The sequence below is a fragment of the Orcinus orca genome, chromosome 6 (genome assembly GCF_937001465.1).
Source record: "Orcinus orca chromosome 6, mOrcOrc1.1, whole genome shotgun sequence".
NCBI classification, from domain to species: Eukaryota; Metazoa; Chordata; class Mammalia; order Artiodactyla; family Delphinidae; genus Orcinus; species Orcinus orca.
Window position 1 is genome coordinate 92,355,665 of NC_064564.1, and position 15,123 is coordinate 92,370,787.

At 39.6% G+C, this 15,123-nt stretch overlaps 1 protein-coding gene across 1 annotated transcript in view; it reads right to left on the reverse strand.

The window, feature by feature from the left end:
- Nucleotides 1-15,123, reverse strand: part of LOC101286198 (olfactory receptor 13C3-like) — a 340,583-nt gene that overhangs the window by 36,180 nt on the left and 289,280 nt on the right. Inside the window, 1 exon segment of the mRNA XM_049710996.1 lies at nucleotides 7,411-8,894. The gene's annotated coding sequence lies outside the window, so the exon portion shown is untranslated.

A 15,123-nucleotide genomic window follows, 5' to 3' on the forward strand; every position in this document is an offset into this window, starting at 1 on the left:
ACCAATAAGGAAATAGAAATAAGAAAGGAGAGATTTCCATTGTCATTCCTTTCCTGTCAGAAAGTTGTGACAGGAATACCTGGGGACTCTGGGGACTCAATTTAGATCAGAAGGGTGGTGCAGGGTATGCTAAAGATGATGCTACCTAGAAATAAAAATTAGCCATGAAAGTTAACTCAAAAATTTAACTTACTACTTTATTGTATGTCAGAAAGTCTGCTAAATGCTGAGAGCACTAAGATGAATGAAACAAGATCCCTATCCTGAAAGGACTTATAATCTAGTTTAGGGATTTCTAATTTTTCCATATTTTTTCTGCATATTTTAATTTTTTCTGCATTTTAATTTCTAGATCTCAGCCCAGTTCTTGGTATACAGCTGGAGTTCAGGAAATATATGTTGAATGCATGATTCCCTTTGCACTCCTGAAAATAATTCAATTGTCTCTTTGGCTCATTTCAGCTTGGTAATGTCACCATTACCAAGCTTGTCGTGATAGCCTTCCTAAAAACAACTGGTCACTAAGAAACTGACAGTAACGTTTTCACCCAGTACATTCTTCTAAATGGAGAACACACGAGGATTCTACTAAGAGCATCCACATGATGGGATCAGAGGGGTTATACTTGGTCCAGCTGGGGACACCAAAAATAGCACAAATGTCATCTATTGACAGTGGGTGAGTTTGATAATGAGAAGATATGGTGGTAGTATGGAGAAGCAATAACGCATTATAACCATTAGTAACTACAAATTACTATGCCTGTCAATTTCACAGATATTGTATCCTCATTGAATCCTAGCAACAATCATGTAAAGTGGTGGGTGCTATTCCAATTTTATAGCAGAGAAGCTGCAGCAACAACAGATGAAGTAACTTGTTTAGAACGATTGTTAGTAAGAGATGGAATAGAGAAAGATTTTTTTAAATTTAAATTTCATTATCAAGATTAAAATATTCATGTTAATTTGAAAATGTATAAATTATAGGAGGTGTGGCCATGATTAAAAGTTAAGTTGTTCCTTTCTATTATGAAAAGTATTCAATTTAGAATTTAGTGCATCATCAAGGGGTAGTTTTACAGCCAATGTTCTTTCTTGTTATAATGCATTTAAAATTTTTAAAGTTGTGCATAGAGCATGTAGATGCTATTATGTAATTTACTATGATATGTAGATGTTAAAACCATTTTTGCTATAAAGCAATTTATTCTCAAAAATGACTAAAATTCTTAGCATTTAAGAAGTCATTTCACTGAAGAAGAAAAATAATACAGAAAAATTAAAAGACCTTTACTCTTTGTAGTAGAAATGTCAAACAATTCCATTTATTCATAAGTAGGTCAAATGAATCATTTGTCAAACAAACCACTTCCAGTCCTTATTATGTCAAGGAGTGATGAAATCATTTAATGCATGAGAAGAAGAGAAACTACAGGATAATTCAAATCCAGCCAAGTAAAAAGGGCCTAACAAGAAAAAAAACTATTGAATATTCCTTACAGTTATTTTTTAGGTTTCTTAAATGTCATGACCCTAATTTATCAGAATAGTAGTGACTTAGTAATACGTAACATTCTTTTGTGAGGTTCACATTAATCTATTTCTAAATTTTTCAAACTTCAGTTTTTTGAGGTTTGAATTCTCATCAAGACGGAGTAAACACAATCCACCCTATTTCTCCCAAACTTATCAAAACTAAAAACCCTCATCAAAATGCATAAAGGCACTAACTGAGAACTCTCAAAAGTAAATAACAGCAAGCAGATTTGGGAGGTAAATAAAAAACATGAAGAATAACTAATACAGCTTTGAGTCACCTGTTTTGTTTTTTTCTTCTCCCATGACTCCCATGATCTTAGGTTTTAAGACATCCCAAATGTGTGAGAAAAGTCACCAAGAAGTTCTCTCTTTTTCTGTCCAGAGAATGAGGAAAGGGAGCCCAATAGAATAGCTGTACAGGAAATTTAATTTTTTGGGGGTGGAGGTGGGGAGGTGGGTTTGTTTTTATTGAGATAATTTTGGTTTATAGCATTATATAAGTTTCATGTGTACAACATTATATTTTGACTTCTGTATACACTAGCATGCTCACCATCCAAAAGTAAGTTGCCATCTGTCAACAAACAGTTTTCCCCCTTTACCCATTTCGTTCTCCTCTCAGCCCCTACCCCTGGGAACTAGTACTCGGTTCTCTGTATCTATGTGTTTGTTTTTGTTATGTTTTATTTACTTTTGTTTTTTTGTTTATATTCCACATATGAGCAAAATCATACAGTATCTATCTTTCTCTCTATGACTTATTTCACTCATATAATACCCTCAAGATCCATCCATATTGCTGCAAATGGCCAGATTTTATCTTCTATGGCTGAGTAGTGTTCCACCATATAAACGTATACCATATCTTCCTTATCCGTTCATATCCATTGATGGGCACTTAGGTTGTTCCCATATCTTGGCTATTGTAAATAACACTGTGATAAACATAGGGGTGCATATATCTTTTTGAATTAGTGTTTTCATTTTCTTCGAATAAATACCCAGAAGTGGAATTGCTAGATTGTATGGTAGTTCTATTCTTAATTCTTTTGAGGAAGCCCCATACTGTTTTCCCCAGTGACTGCATCAATTTACCTTCCCATCAACTGTATATGAGGGTTCCCTTTTCTCCACATCCTCGCCAATACTTGTTATTTCTTGCCTTTTTAATAACAGCATTCCTAGGAGTGTGAGGTGAGATATCTCATTGTGGTTTTGATTTGCATAGGAAACTCCAGTTTTAAAAAAACTCACCCAGCCCAGCCCTATGCAAGCCCCAGTCAGGAGGCTGCACTTGCTTAGCAAGTATAGGAGTTGTGGCCACTCAGGCACCTAAAACTATGAGATAAAATTCTTCTTTCTGATAAAAAGAACTCAGAAAAGAAGTTCCTGTGGTCCAAAGAGTGGGGGGGAAATTCAGGTTATCTTTCTCTCTCTTTCTTCTCTCACCAGTTTGCTGCTGAGGTAGACCCAATAAAAGGAAGTGAATAACAGAACAGAACACTAAAACTTCAGCCCCGTGGCTAAAGGGTCAGCAAAAAGGATCTCCTGAAGTCAGAGAGTATGGGGGAAATCACAGAGAGGAAGGATCTGTAGTAAGGGATCCCTAAATCTGTGTATAAAGCTGCAGGCTTATCCTCTAAACTGCATAAGCATGGAATTAACCTGAGATGTGCTGTTACACTAGAGTTTAAACCGCTGATGAGTTCCCAGACTGGCACAAATAGCACTGTATAAACTTTGAAAACTACATTGACATGTAAACTATAGCCCACAAGATACAGGTTAAGACTTGCATCTGAAACTAACGAGGTTGGTTGCTGCTAAAACAAAATGCCAACAACATTCTCTGAAGAATTTAACAATGATATTCAAAAAGTTCTGGATACAACTGAAAAGTACTTGATATACAAGTACCTGTAAAATCTTAATAAAACTCACAGGTGCTAGAAAATTCACAGATGCTAACCCTGAGATGACTCAGATGCTGGAGTTATCAAACAATTTAAAGCAGAAATTATAACCATTCCTCATGAAGGGAAAATATTCTTGAAATGAATGGGAAGACAGAAGTTCTCAAAAAAGAAGTAGAAACTATAAAGAAGGGAAAAAATGGAAATTTTAGAACTGAAAAATACAATAATGGAATTAACAAAAAGCACATATAGCTTACTTGCATAATGGATATGACAGAGGAAAGAATTAACTTGAAGACAGAAATTTTCCAAACTGAAACTTTTTTCAGATTGGAAAGTTAACATATACATCAGTGGAATCCCAGAAAGACAGAAGAGAAAAATCAATGCAGAAAATTTATTTTAAGAAACAATGGCGGGCTTCCCTGGTGGCGCAGTGGTTGAGAGTCTGCCTGCCGATGCAGGGGACGCGGGTTCGTGCCCCGGTCCGGGAAGATCCCACATGCCGCAGAGCGGCTGGGCCCGTGAGCCATGGCCGCTGAGCCTGCGCGTCCGGAGCCTGTGCTCCGCAATGGGAGAGGCCACAGCAGTGAGGGGCCCGCGTACCACAAAAAAAAAAAAAAAAAAAAAAGAAAAGAAACAATGGCTTACAATTTCCAAAATTTGGTGAAAGATATAATTAAACAGATACAAGCAATTTGGTGACATCTAACCAGGATAAATGCAAAGAAAACTACATCCCAATACATCATAATCACACTACAAAAACTAAAAATGAGGAAAAGAATCTTGAAATTAGCCAGAGGAAAGCAACATATCACATATAGGGGAACGCCAACTTGAATTACCTCAAATTTCTCACCAGAGACCATGAGGGGTGTAAAACAGTGGGAAAATGTCTTTGAAGTTCAAAGAGAAAAATTTATCTTCCCAGAATTTTATATCCAGATAAAATAGCCTTCAGAAATAAAGGATAAATAAGGACATCTTAAGATGAAATAAAACAAAGAGAATTTGTCTCCAGGAGACCTTTTCTAAAAGAAAGAAGTTATGTAGGCAGAAGGATGACATTAGAGGGAAACTTGGAACTTCAGAAAGAAGAAACACAGAAACAGTAAATAAATATACAAAATAAACTTCCTTAGTTCTTTAAAACGTATGACTATTGGAAGCAAAAATTATAAAATTGTCTGATGGGGTTTTTGATGGGTCTTCTGATCTTAAGCATACATATCTTCTCCAAAGCACCACCCCCAACCCAACTTGTCAGCCTCCAAGCCTTTCTTAGCCATGGCCAAAATTGAAAAGCAGCATACTGATGAATGAAATAAGGAGCCTGTTTAGTGTAGATATTTTACATTTGATAGGAGGAATGAAAACACGAGCTTTAATTTCATTTAAAACTTCTCCAAAAAAAATCCCTAAGAATTGAATTTGTCTTTCTGTTAGTAGAACTTATCAACATTAAGAAGCTAGGTACTTTTTCACTGCTCCTTCTTGCCTAGTCTTTCTTCTTTAGTTTCTTACTTTCTTGTTCATGTCCTATTCCCTCCCCACAACTTCCTGTCATGTACAATGCATGACAACTGCAAGATAAAGCAGGTAAAGACACCTATATAGCCATAAGCATTCTACATTTCACTTGAAGAGGTAAAATATTAACTTTAAGTAGACTGAAAAATTAGGTGTAATCCCTACAGCAATCACTAATGAAAACTAAATAAAGGCATACAATCAAAAAGCCACATAAATTAAAATGGAATACTAAAACATATTCAAATAATCCACAAATCAGGCAAGAAACAGAAAAAAAGATGAAGAGAATAAGAAAATGGTGAGCCAAAATCCAAATATATCAATAATTACATTGAATGAAAATAGTATAAACACACCAAAAGACAAATATTTTCAGACTAAATTAACAAAGAAGACCCAATTATGTGCTAGGAAAATTGTGTCCTAGGGGAAGGTAAATAGCCAAACATTTTATGGAATGATGGGTAAAGTCTGAATTAAATTGATGCCTGGAAGTGTCATCATGATCTGTCAAAGTGGGTGCATATAGAGGCCAGGTAATAAATGAAAACTGGCTCAAAGGATTCACTGGGTGCTTGAACCCACCAGTGGTCATTTTCCCGGTCCCAAATGTAGTCAGAATAGGCATCCTTGGTAATGGCACAACACCTACAATGGATGCTTGGCCTGTGGGGTAAAAGGTGTTATGGTGTGAAATTCTAAAGGGAAGCTTCTGATACTGTAAAACTCCCTTCCAACACAGCAAGTCAAAATTAATACTACAGGGCTTCCCTGGTGGCGCAGTGGTTGAGAGTCCGCCTGCCGATGCAGGGGACACGGGTTCGTGCCCCGGTCCGGGAAGATCCCACGTGCCACGGAGCGGCTGGGCCGGTGAGCCATGGCTGCTGAGCCTGCGCGTCTGGAGCCTGTGCTCCACAGCGGGAGAGGCCGCAACAGTGAGAGGCCCGCGTACCGCAAAAAAAAAATTAATACTACATCCCATTTGACTAATGGAGATGCACGCCACTCAACAATCTACAGAATACAGAGTTGGTGTTTCCAGCCAGTTTTACACTTTCTTCACTAGTCTGGCCCCTGCAATAACCAGATGGATTCTAGAAAATTGCATTAGACTATGGCAAACTCAACCAAGGAATAGCCCTAATTACAACTACCATGCCAGGTGGGATATCTTAGCTTGAGCAGATTAAAATAGCCCCAGGTACACAGAATATAGCCACTGATTTATCAAATGCACGCTTTCCCATAACTATCGGAATAGGGGATCAGAAATAGTTTGAATTCAGATAACAGGCAACAGTATAAATTTAGAGTTTAGTCTAACTTCTTGCAAAATACCATGGTGATCCACTATATCAATGACCGCATGCTATCTGGGCGAGATGAGTGAGAAGTGGCTAGCATATCAGAGACCTTGTTAAGATACCTGTGCTCCAGAGAGTGGGAGATAAACCCTAACAATTCAGGGGTAGGCCACGTCAGTGAATCTGTAGTGGGCACGGGCATTCCGGGACATTGCAAAGTAAAAGATAAATTATTGCATCTTGCACCTCCCAATACAAAGAAACAGGCACGATGACTGGTAGGGCTCTTCAGATTCCAAGGGCATTCAATAACCGGGAACACTGTACTGACATGTACACCAAACGACATGGAAGCTTTGAGTGGGACCCAAAGAGGAAAAGCTCTGCAGCGACGCCAGGCTACAATGGAAGCAGCCTTGCTACTTAAAACAAACCAGGCAGGCCCTGTGGCATTACCAGCTGTGGGAAATGATACCATGTGGAATTTATGACAACCTCCCAATGGGATACTCACAACCCAGAACCATAGAGCAAGGCCATACCACCTGCAGCAGAGACTTTAATATCTTCAGAAAAACAATTCCCTGTGCGCCCTTGCTGAGATGGAGTACCTGACCACGGGGTACCAAGTGACCCTACAGCCGCAACTGCACATCATCACCTCAGTTCTCTCAGACTCGCCTGAAGTCAGGTGGGCCCTGTAACAGTCCTTTTTAAGATAAAAATGCTCTATCAAGAATCAAGCACGGGTCCCTCATGAGCTAGCCCGCTGTTGCACACGCCGCACGTAGTCCACCAGTGTTACACAGAGCCTCTCCCTCCTGCCCTCGCCCATACCTGCGCAATCTCAGAAGACCATGGCAAAGGGATTTCCCCACAACAAACTCCCCCTGACCCAACGGTCAGAGTCACACTGCGACGGCAGCCGTCCCATGGGCCCGGCAAAGTGAGAGGGACAAGGCTTGGTCCCCATGGGAGTGCGAGGGCAGGAACCTCTGAGACCTGGTCACGGCACAGACCAGCACAGGCAAGCACGGGAGTCCGTCCCCTTCCAGGCTGCCCAGTGCGCCGGGGGCCAAAGCCCCAGGGTACCGGCGGCGGCACAGGCTTACCTCTAGCAGGGTCAAATGCCGCCGCAGCAATCCAACAGCACGGGCTTAGAGCATCCTCGGGGCAGCTTCTCCTCCCAGCAGCTGCGAGGGGTCTTGAGTTCGTCCCAGGAGACCGTCGCTGCCTGCTCCTCGAGCCTTCCCCAGAATGGCGTCTGAGCACCGCTCTTCCTTTTGACTCAGCCCTACCGCCGGCACCCCGCGGTGGGGCAGCTGGCTCCTTCTCCCAAGCCTCCCCGTCAGCAAACGTTCCCCTCTTATGAATAACCCAAGTGGCACCTGAGGGCCGGGCCCAGGGCCTGGTGGGGGCAATGTGGTGGAGTGTGGCGCTTCCCAGGAAGGCAAACAGGAGCCCTCAGGGTGCGCTTTGTAGCTTAGCGGGGAGTAAGTAGGGGCCCTGCTGGAGGGGCAGGGAGAGGACGCGGTGGGACGCGCTAGGTGTCAGGGAGGCTCAGAGAAGGGCAGAATCGGGCCCGAGGTGCTGCCGCCACGACCACTCTTCCTAGAGGAAGCCCAGTCTTGCAGGATCTCGGGGATAGAGTGGGGGCTGAGGGTCGGCATGGGAGTCCTGGGATGAGAAACACCTGGGTGCTCTCGGTCTCGGCAGCCCCGCATCCCTGACTCTTCTGGTTCACAGGACCTGACCACAAGAGGCACACAGTGCAAAGGGGTACGTGCTTGTGCCCAAGAATATGGATTTTTACTTACCACTGCTGAGTGAGCTAATATTGCTACCGATGGTGCCTCTAGAATGGAGAGTGCTGGTCTGCTGTGAGGGAGACAATGAGTACCAGCTGTGGCTCTGAGATCCGCTGCAGGGGCTGTAGTTTGTCCCACTAACTTTCCTCCGCTATAAAGTTCATTTAAGAAGAGAGGTCTGCTAGAATCCTATGGAAGTTGCTTGCAGATTGTTTATCGAGAAATTGGATGCTATTTGCACAAAGGGTGGATTTGGCGGACACTATGATATGTCCCCCCGGATCTCCCTTCAGTGCAGGACTATGGCCCCAATTGTTGGAAGTGCTGCTGGCTGACAGGCTTCAGCTGTCCGCTCTTTCAGGGTTGATCTTAGCTGCAGGGAGTGACCTTGCTCAAGGTTTGGGAATCACATCCAGTGAATGATTGATAAAATTGTACAGAGGCCTGGCCATCTTGGCCAAACTCAGGACAACTCTTAAGCGGTATTCGAGCTCCGGAGAAACTTTTGGAGTAGGTGAAGGTTGTCACTGGTCCTAATTCTTAGCTTGACCTTTCTCTCTGCTCAATCCTATTTCCTTTTCGTCCCTTCTACAGGGATTGTCCCCAGGAAAGCTCCTTGATAAGCATTCAGCAAACTAAACTCAGTCTTACAGTCACCTTCTGGAGAAACCCAGCCTGTGACAATACTTCACACTCAGTGTGAATTTTTCTCTTTTGCATTTGTTAATTTCTGTCATATTCTTCTAAAATTATTCTTGGGTAGTTTCATGTCTGTGTCTTTTTAAGCTCTAGAATAGAGAGAAAGAAAGAAACATTACTGACCATCTACCTAGTTTTGAAAGAAATGAAAGAAACATTACCGGCCATCTACCTAGTTTTTTCTTGTGTACAATACTTTTCCCCCCATAGTGTTCTCAGCCTCGACTCATGTTTGGATATTTCCAGCGGTATCCTGAGCAGACAGTCATGCACCACTCTGATGTTTACGAAGTCTCCTCCTTGTGTCTTCTAACAATTTGCCTTTGTTTCGTTTATTAATCCACTTCCACATGACAGTTTTAAATAAATGAAAGCATCTAGCATGTCCTCTGCTGAATCTTCTTGACGCTAAATAAATCCAGTTTCCTCAACCATTCCTCATATGTTTCAAGATCCCTCACCATCATAGTTCCACCTCTCCTATAAACTTTTGGTAAATTGCTCATCCCTAAGCATAGAGAGAACTCAATTTTTTAAACTGTCCGCTCATTCCCATTATCAAAACATCTTGTCCAGAGTGGGTATTAAAATACAAATGAACAAATAGTACAGGAAAGATGATACTTCAAGTTATTTAATCCTTTTCAAGTACTAATATACTTAAAAAGTATCCAAACCTTTTTATTTAATCCTCCTCTTCCTCAAATATAATGGCTCGCCCATGAATGTTATGGTAGGAATTCTGGTCCCTTTGTGGGCCTAACATGGTTTATTAATGGTATCGTTACTCTGTGAAATGATTTGACAAATCAGAGGTAATTACATTTTTCCTTCTTTTAGTTAAAAGTGGGTGACTGATTTTTATTCTGATTGTCATCACTAATGGCAGTGCGGGATTTAGCATTCTGTGCTCTGCATCAAGGACAGCAAAAGGGTGAGCTAGCTGTCAGTTTGACTGACATTTTATGCAAATGACATGAAGCAGTATACCTCTTGTACAGGGCTCATTGAAAATTATAATTGTGTATTTAAAAATGTATACAAGCCATATTTTATATTGACAGCATGTGTTTTGTGGTGCAGGTAACACACTACAAGAAACAAACATCCTTAAATTGCTAAGGAAATGAGGCTGCTGGCTATGTTAACATACTTAATTTTTTTCTTTTTTTGGAGAATGAAAAGTGTCCACTTCAATGATAAATTCTAATTATTAAATTCTGTTTTTAACTCCGAGTTCCATAGAGGGCTGCAGTCCACATCTTTTGATAACTTAAATGGCAATTTGCTTTGGAAACTACGATGATATGAGGCTTATGTCATTAGGAAGAAAAGCTCATTAAATTAATTCCCAGTTCATAATTTACTTTAGGAAATTATTAATGTTGAAAAGATTAGTTGGGAGGAAGATTGATGAGTTTAGTTTTCTCATGGAACACTGAGGTTGTAAAAAAAAGTTAACTGATTTATCATTTTTATATTGTGTGTACTTCTTAATGAGCAAGGTGACTTTTGGTTCAGTCGATTTTATTATTTGATAGTTCCCTAAGAGAATAAGTTTCCATCTTTGCTGAGGAGCTGTATGGCATAGTGGATATGAGCATAAGCTTCAGAATCAGAAGTTTACATTCCAACTCTGTTGCCTATTAGCTACGTGACCTTGGTCCAGCTGTATTTTACCTTTAACAGCCAAATTTTCCTCATCTGAAAAATGAGAATGGCAGCAATAATCACACGGTAGCTACTCTCATTATATTTTGGATGGAGCAAGGTTCAGGAGCTTTGGTATAATCAATGTTCTCTTCATATAAGAGAAAAATACTCTAACACAGATATTCCTTAAAACTTAGAGAACAGTAAAAGAGGAAAAATTCAGGTATTCTGACTCCAAAGGCCATTTTTTCCCACTTCTTAGCCCAAAACATAACAGGGTATCCAGCTGAGAGAAGATTTTTTGATAACTCTAGAGAAAGATGCAGTATATTTTTCTTGGGGGCTTCAGAGAGAAAAGCTATTGGTAGATTATACAGTAAATATTAGACATAAAGTAATCTCAGAATGAGAAGGGAAGGAAAATGAATGCTGAGTTCTTACTGTGTGCCGAACTCTGTGATAGCACCTCCACGATTTTACAGCCTCCTTGAACTCTGTTCAGTGTCTGTGGGAACCTCAGTCAACAACCACATAGGTATGTCTTCCAAGAAGGCCTGCACGTAATACCTTTGTTGCTATAGCCCAAGGCTCCAAAGTTGTCCTAACCATTGCTACAACCTCAGTTACTTCCAGGGAGCCACCAGTCTTGCTGAACATTCTGGCATTCATAAAGCACTTTGTTAGCTAGCAAGGGCTTTGCCTCCAGGGATGGCTGGAGAGCACTTTCAGAAGTGATGTCTTATGATATTCTCAGGTGCCTGTTCCTCAAGTGGTAGTTCTACTACTGTCTTGCATGTTTTTCTCTTAAAATACATAGCATGCAACCTTCCCAGAAATGAGACATTTCAAGCTGTTACATGGTTCATATAGGGGTTTCTTCTATGGGGACTTGCTAGAACCCACAGACCCAGGATACAACCTATGACTTAAATGTTTAATAGGTTATTTCCTCCTTACCAAGTTGCCTCTTAAGTGAATTGTAGCAATTCTAATGTAAAATAAATATTGAAAGTAAAATATTGGCCTCATATTTAGAAGGTAACATTTTATAAATTTGGGGTACCAGTTCAATTTACACACATGGTCTCCAAAGCAATAGTGGCTCAGTATATATCTATTGTATTAAATTTATAATGCTGCTATTCAAAATCGGGAATAATCAGAGGCACCGAGAGATACACAGGGATCTCAGAGAGGAAATTTTGTTGAAAGAAAACAATAGATCATAGCAATAATATCTTTTCAAGGTACAGAAAAATGACCTAAGGTACCTTAACTGGTTTCTTATCTGAGGCTCTGAGATCTCAATTGTGAAAGATATTTTATTGTGGAGAATAAAAAGAAAATATCCCAGAAGCTCTAGTGAGTTAAAGGGAGAGGCCGCTGACTGAGGCAATCAAGGTAAATGATGCTTGTATGATGCCCAAGGCCCAGACTGAGAACTAAAGGGACCCAAGGTTTACTGACTTCAAGGCAAACCTAACAGCTTAGCCTGTGAGCTGGAAGGGCTGTTGAGACACGTAGTAAATCAAACCCAATTAGTTCCCAATGCAGACAGTTCAAGTGGGAAGTGACTTTCTAAAAAAAACCTGCTTGTTACAGCAGTGTGGGTTAGTGGCCTTCTTTTACTTTAGAATACTTCTTAAATGAATTTTGGGTTGACAACACCCTTCTTCTGATTCTGGAGGGAAAACTCTTACATGAAAGGTGAAATTATTTGAATCAGTCACTCAGTCCTGCTGATTGCCTGTGGACAAGGCAATCAGATCAGATCAGAAAACGGAATTCTTATATCTGATTACAGTTTTATTATAGGAACACTCATATATATTTTTAAAACCTATCAAGAAGAAAATAAAAGACATAAGCATATTACCTTGAAATAAAAGCTGTTAATCTTGAAATAAAAGCGGTTAATATTTTCTTCTAGAAATATCATAATTTTATAATAAACATTTTTTAAGCAAACTTTGCACACATCCACTATTATTTCTTTAGGATAAATTACTAGAAGTAAAATTTGGTGGTCATAGTTTATGCAGAAGTTTAACACATCGTATTTATCACAAAACTGCCCTCCAGAAGGTTGTGTGAACTAAATATACTGCCAGCTCTTTCTATCAAAGTATTAATGATGTAGTCTTTTGCATTTCTTCTGGGAAAAGCCAGGTAGCTCTTTTGTAGCAGCGATAAATTGGCTCTCAGGAGTAATGGAAACAAAAGGGCCTGAACTTTGGAAGTATAGAGACTTTACTTTGGATCAGAGACAAATTACTTGTGATACTACACTTCAGGAGAAACTGAGACTGGAGATTCAGGAGGACAAAATGAGAACTGTTTGGTGAGCTACTCAGCCCTACCTGGAGGATTGTATGTGTGTGTGTGTGTGTGTGTGTGCGTGAAATGCACACAAATGTTGTCTACCCAAAACATGGAGTGTCTAATGGTTTGAACAGAGGTGTTCCTTTTATTTTCCTAAGTTTCTGATAGAGCAAGAGATTATTGTAATATGGTATAATTTATCGATAGACTGATTTTATAATTGCTTATTGAACACCAAATGAAAATATGGGTGTTCCAGATGTTATATCAACTAATATGAAAAAGGACTCATATTCTTCTCTCTGCTTTGTTAAAGCATTGTATGAGAAGTTGACTGCCATGCAGAGATGCCATGTGCTTTGAAGAGGGTAACAGAATTGGAGGTGCATTTCTGGAAATGAATAGTGTAGCTTCAGTAATGGATAAAAAGGGCATAGAAAGAGTCTGAATGATTTTGGCTTTGAGCAAAGAGATAACAGATTGTATTAAACAGACAGGGACATTGCATTGCTGAGGATGAGGCTGGGGCATGTTAGCTGAAGCAGGAGTATCTACAAGTAAACTAGGAGTGGTCTCCTCTAAGAACTTTGCCAGTGGGAATGCAGAGGTGTTTGTATTTTATGGACCTATCCAGCTTATTTATAACAAGAGTTTCTGTCCTCAAGCTTTGAAAGATAGAGGTAGCAAAGGGGGTGATAAGTGGCAAGTGTGTTATAATCCCTGTCTTTAAAGTTCAAGGCTGTGAATGAGGAAGAGAGGTGGGTAGATAGCACTGAGAACAGGCTGGATCAAAACACCAAAATGTTTTAATTTTATATATTTAAAAATGCATTTCTCTGATTATAAAAATAATGTAGCTTATTACTAAATATTTTGAGAAAAGCAAAGTATAAAGAAGATAATGAAAATGATCCATAATCTCACACGCCTTTTAGTTCAAATGCTTATACAAACACATACTGTTAGCGCATAACTATTTTGCCTTTATATCTTAATTTGGAAATGTGTAACTGAACAGATAACAACTCAGATAATTACTGTCTTAGTTTCAGCAAAAGTTTGCAGAATAAAGTTATTAATATCTTACTGTCAGTCTCTGTGACCTATGATTCTCACAAAATTATTGGAGGTGTTATTCTCACCTCTGAGCTAAGAATTTTTTAATGTAAAATCCTTTGTTGTGGATTTGTTAACATGCAGTTGAACGTTGTCTAAAATGGTATTTTTAAAAAGAACATATTAAAGATGCATGCACAAAGTGAGTGGTTTATCGAAACATCAGCATCCTTTTGTTTAGAATCATTTGCTAATTGGCAATTCAAAGTTAATACCTCTGGAGACAGAAAAGTAATTGATCTAGTGTTAGGCGAGGCTCAGCACAGTTGAGAGGTTTCTCTGCCCCACTCTGATAAAGACTCTTTTCATTGTTCCAGAGCTAATGTTGCTATTCTCTATTTTCCTGATATATAGTATACACATAAATAACGATAGTAAGAAGTTCATTCATTCAATATCTATCCAGAATTTAAAGCACTGTTATAAGTTAGTTTTCATTTTTTGGAGACATTGAACTTTGCAAGAGATGGTGTTTCTTCTTTTTTGGGGACCACAAGGAAGCTCAAATCAAATACGTAGCATACCTCTTGCAGGTAATGGCTGGCACTTCCGGTTTAATCTTTTTTTTTTTTTTTTTTTTTAGTTCACTGTGCTATACAGTAGGTCCTTGTTGGTTATCTATGTTAAACATAGCAGTGTGTACATGTCAATCCCAAACTCCCAGTCTATCCCTCTATTAAACTTTGGGTTTAATCTTGTCCTGTCTTTATTTCTCTACCTTTATGTCCCTTTCCCTCATTTCCTTGTCTATTTTGTTTCATTTGTTTGTATGTAAGATTAGCCAGAAATGAAAGTTGAAATCCCAGTGACCTAACACAACCATGGTTTATTTCTTGCTTATGTACATTATAGGTTGGTGTAGGACTTTGTGTCATGTGTCAGTTACCAGCCCAAGGTAAAAAGTTTTACCATCTGTAGCTGCACTGTCTGGAACATGCAGTCACTTTGGTCATTACAGCAAGAGAAGAGCACCTGGAAAGACACACATGCTATTTTCACTGTTTCAGCCGCCAAGGGACACACTTCTGTTCACCTTTTTGTTGCTTTATTGACCAGGCCTGGCTGTAAGGTCCTAATCAGTAGCAAGGGAGCCAGGAAATATATGCAATGTTTGGTGAGCACACTGTCTGTCTCAGTGTATTTTCGACAGGATTTTGAGAGGTATTTTTAGAATGAGGTAGGTCATTATTAATATAAGTATTGTCATTTTTGTAGGTCAAAATGGTT